Genomic DNA, 4,245 nt, shown 5'->3' with positions numbered 1-4,245 from the left:
ATTTTTTATCGGTTCTTTTCCGTTTGCTGGTTTGGTCAGCGTTGAGGATATTTTTGGTGGCGACGAAAGGAATAAGTAGCAGATTTTTTTTCATATATGTGAACTGTATTATTTTAAGCAGCAACTATAATATCTATATAATGAACCCAAAAAATGCATCATCTACACAATGTATACAACTGTCTGATAAAATCATCCCTGAGCTTTATACGTATACAACTATATATTAAAAATTATACAATTACACTGACAAAATGGTCCTAAAAGGAGCTGCAATGTAACACTAATAATAAATCAAATTAGTTTACAAATCTAAATCACTAAAGTCCTAGTGGTAATATATGTCTAATTAAAATCAATAAATATTGTATTTAGATATGATAATTGTTGAAATTGTAAAGTTCAAATTGCTAGCAGATATGACAACTCATCAAAAGATTTCCAACATATGTGAAGTGATTGGGTTTAACTGTATGGATAACTGATTTGGGTTTATATTTTAGACTTTGGATTGATTTATTTTTATTAAATCTTTTGAGTTGGATTTCATATGGGCATTGGACATTGGGTTGGGTATAGGTTATTTATAAAATTTAATGGGTTTAGATTTGAGGACGGACAAGCAATTAGTTTAATATTAAGCTAATTACTCAAATTAAAACGTCTTGAAATTAAATTAGATCAGTTCGAATAATTTAATTAGATAGGTTTAACCGATCATTTACCCACTCTTCTCACAGTCCGTTATTCAATGTCTCTATGAATTTTGCTATAATGCCAAATGAAAAAGGGTGGAATGCCACACAAGTTAATTTAATTATACTGTTTTCATTCCTATTTCTCTACCTTTTGCGTTGATTTTGGTTGCTTATGGTGAATATGAGGCTATTAATCATAGAAGATTGAAGCAACATTCTCCACAAGTCGTATTCATACAAATTGTCAAAAGGAAATTACAACATTGACGTTGAACGCCCTCCCTTTCACCAACCAACTCAACTTTGAAAACAAACCCCCTTCCTTCCTACCTTGATTTGCAAAACACTGAATCAGCCCATGGATTCTCCACAAACCATCGGGCAACCCAGCAACTCTTCTACCAACTTCATCCACTACCAAATTGTAGTATACATATATACATATTGTCTCCTGGACACCATCAGCAACCCATTTCATCAATTCAATCTCTGTTTCTTGCCGATCTTTAAACATGTCTAACAAACCAGTTATGGTCATAACTCTTTCCCTGCTTATGCTTGCACTGACCAAAATGTTGTACCCTCATCTCTACATGAACGTCTTAACCCTTGTTGTCCCACTTGCTCTCTATTACATCTTTTTCAAGTCTTCTTCCGCTTCTCTTCCTTCTCTTCCTCCTGGCCCTTTTCCTTTTCCGATATTCGGAAACTGGATTCAGGTCGGGAATGACCTTAATCACCGACTTCTCGCTTCCATGGCCCAAAAATACGGGACGGTTTTCCTCCTCAAACTCGGCTCGAAGAATCTCACGGTCGTATCGGACCCTGAGTTGGCCACCCAGGTGCTGCACACGCAAGGTGTCGAGTTCGGTTCAAGGCCGCGTAACGTCGTTTTCGACATCTTCACCGGCAACGGACAGGACATGGTGTTCACGGTGTACGGGGATCATTGGCGCAAAATGCGTAGGATCATGACGCTGCCGTTTTTCACCAACAAAGTCGTGCACCACTACAGTAACATGTGGGAGGAAGAAATGGAGCTGGTGGTTGATGATTTGAAGAAAGATGAGAATGTGAAGAGCAATGGGATTGTGATCAGAAAACGTTTGCAGTTGATGCTTTATAATATCATGTATAGGATGATGTTTGATGCCAAGTTTGAGTCTCAGGAAGATCCATTGTTCATCGAGGCGACTCGTTTCAACTCGGAGAGAAGCCGATTGGCTCAGAGTTTCGAATACAATTATGGTGATTTCATTCCATTGCTGAGACCCTTCTTGCGAGGGTACTTGAACAAGTGCAGGGATTTGCAGCAAAGAAGGCTCGCCTTCTTCAACAACTATTACGTTAGCAAAAGAAGGGAAATCATGGCGGCTAACGGGGATAAGCACAAGATAAGCTGCGCCATTGATCATATTATAGACGCTCAAATGAAAGGAGAGATCAGCGAAGAAAACGTACTGTATATCGTCGAGAACATCAACGTCGCGGCAATCGAAACGACATTGTGATCGATGGAGTGGGCTATAGCCGAGTTGGTGAACCATCCCGATGTTCAGCACAAGATTCGTCAAGAACTCTCGCGAGTGCTAAATGGAAAGCCAGTAACGGAATCAAACCTCCATGAATTGCCCTACCTGCAGGCCACGGTGAAAGAGACATTAAGGTTGCACACGCCGATCCCGTTGTTGGTCCCTCACATGAACCTCGAAGAAGCAAAGCTCGGAGGGTTCACCATTCCCAGGGAGTCCAAGGTGGTGGTCAATGCCTGGTGGTTAGCCAACAACCCCGAGTGGTGGAAAAACCCGGAGAAGTTCAGGCCAGAGCGGTTCATGGAAGAAGAAAACGGCATAGACGCCGCCGTGGCTGGTGGGAGAGTTGATTTCAGATACCTGCCGTTCGGTGTTGGAAGGCGAAGCTGCCCTGGAATCATCCTCGCGCTTCCCATCCTGGGGCTTGTCATTGCCAAATTAGTCTCGAACTTTGAACTAAAAACTCCACAGGGAACTGATAAAATCGATGTGAGTGAGAAAGGAGGGCAATTCAGTTTGCACATAGCCAATCACTCGACGGTTGCATTCTGCCCCATCATGCCATGATCCGGTTTACACTGTTCATAACAGCCATTCCAGTGATGTTGGCTGTAAATTTATCATTCCCATTTTTTACTGCAACTAGACGTTTGTTTTGGACAAGATGCATGTAAGAAACAAAAATGTTTGATTTTATTTTCTTATAATAATAAAATTTAAACCTGTTTTAATTCGCTCTTGGGTGTATTCTGCATGGAGCTTGAAACTCACATTGGACTTGGGCTTTCATTGCTTGAAAATGCGCGAGGAAAGAGCTGTCCACTGAAACTCGATTTTAAAAACTATACCATAAATCCTTAAATATAGGGATGGGAAAGGATGTAATCCCTACGGATTCTGACATTATTTTATTGAACAGTTTTTTTTTTAAGTTGAGGTTAAATTAGATTAGGTCATATTTAGACTTAAAGTTAAAAATACCTAACCCGACTCAACGCAAAAATCAATATAATTATATCTTATATATTTATAAATAATTATGATAATACTTTATATTATTTTTCAATTTAATTTTTATTTTATAAAATAAATTAAAATTTTAACGAATTTATTATAGATCATATCGAATAGAAATTTTATTTTTAAAAAAATAAATTAAATTTTAAATTAGATGAAATAATCTTAAATTCGGGTCAAATTAACTAAAACTCACATATGTCTATCCTTAAACCCAACCGGCCTTGCCAAGTTTCCAACAATTTGTATTTTATACTTATCCAATTGCATCTGCACTAGGATGAGTTGTCATACATTCAGAATATCTTATAATATTTTTTCATTGAGTTATTAGTTTTCTTTTCTAGCTAAATCAGATCACCTTTCATAACGCGTAAAATAAAGCATATAATCTCCTCCCAACTGATGAGCTCTTAGATATACATTTATGGTTTTGCTGTCAATAAGCCATTATATCATCTAAGACCATGTTGTCCGATTCCATTTGTGGAAGTGGAAACACGTAGTATAACAACGGTGCCATTATCATATAATTTATATATTATTTTGTCACGATTACATATAAGGTATCATATATATTTTATCATGTCAATTATTCGTCTCGTGTGAATTTTAATATCTTTTTGAAAATATTCATACTGCTTTTATTTTTATTTATTTTCATATCATATTATATCAATTTGTAGGCCGCTGCAGAGGATAATAATTCTTAATTTGAGATCAATTAGACATTTGGAATTTTGGACTGGATGTCAAACTAATTTGTGTGGCTAGGGTAGGGATATGTCTAACTTAAGCCTGCGGACAAAATTAGCCTAAATTTTAAATGGCTACCTAACTTTGATTATGATCTACCTACAGTTATATATATATAAAAGGAAAATAGATTATCATAGGAAATTGAATTTTTTAATAGTTTAAGTTGATTATAAGAGTATTATCTATTTAGAAATTTTCTTTTAATTATTGATAACGAATATATACTCTGTAAACCTAGT

At 36.6% G+C, this 4,245-nt stretch overlaps 1 pseudogene; it reads left to right on the top strand.

The window, feature by feature from the left end:
• The first annotated feature begins 1,195 nt into the window (after positions 1-1,195).
• On the top strand, positions 1,196-2,851 carry LOC120173283 (annotated as a pseudogene).
• Positions 2,852-4,245: the final 1,394 nt, after the last annotated feature.

This window comes from Hibiscus syriacus, unplaced genomic scaffold, assembly GCF_006381635.1.
Source record: "Hibiscus syriacus cultivar Baekdansim isolate YM2019G1 unplaced genomic scaffold, ASM638163v2 tig00111942_pilon, whole genome shotgun sequence".
In the NCBI taxonomy this organism is placed as follows: Eukaryota; Viridiplantae; Streptophyta; class Magnoliopsida; order Malvales; family Malvaceae; genus Hibiscus; species Hibiscus syriacus.
Note: the sequence above shows the minus strand (reverse complement) of the source record. Positions and strands in the feature narration are given on the sequence as shown.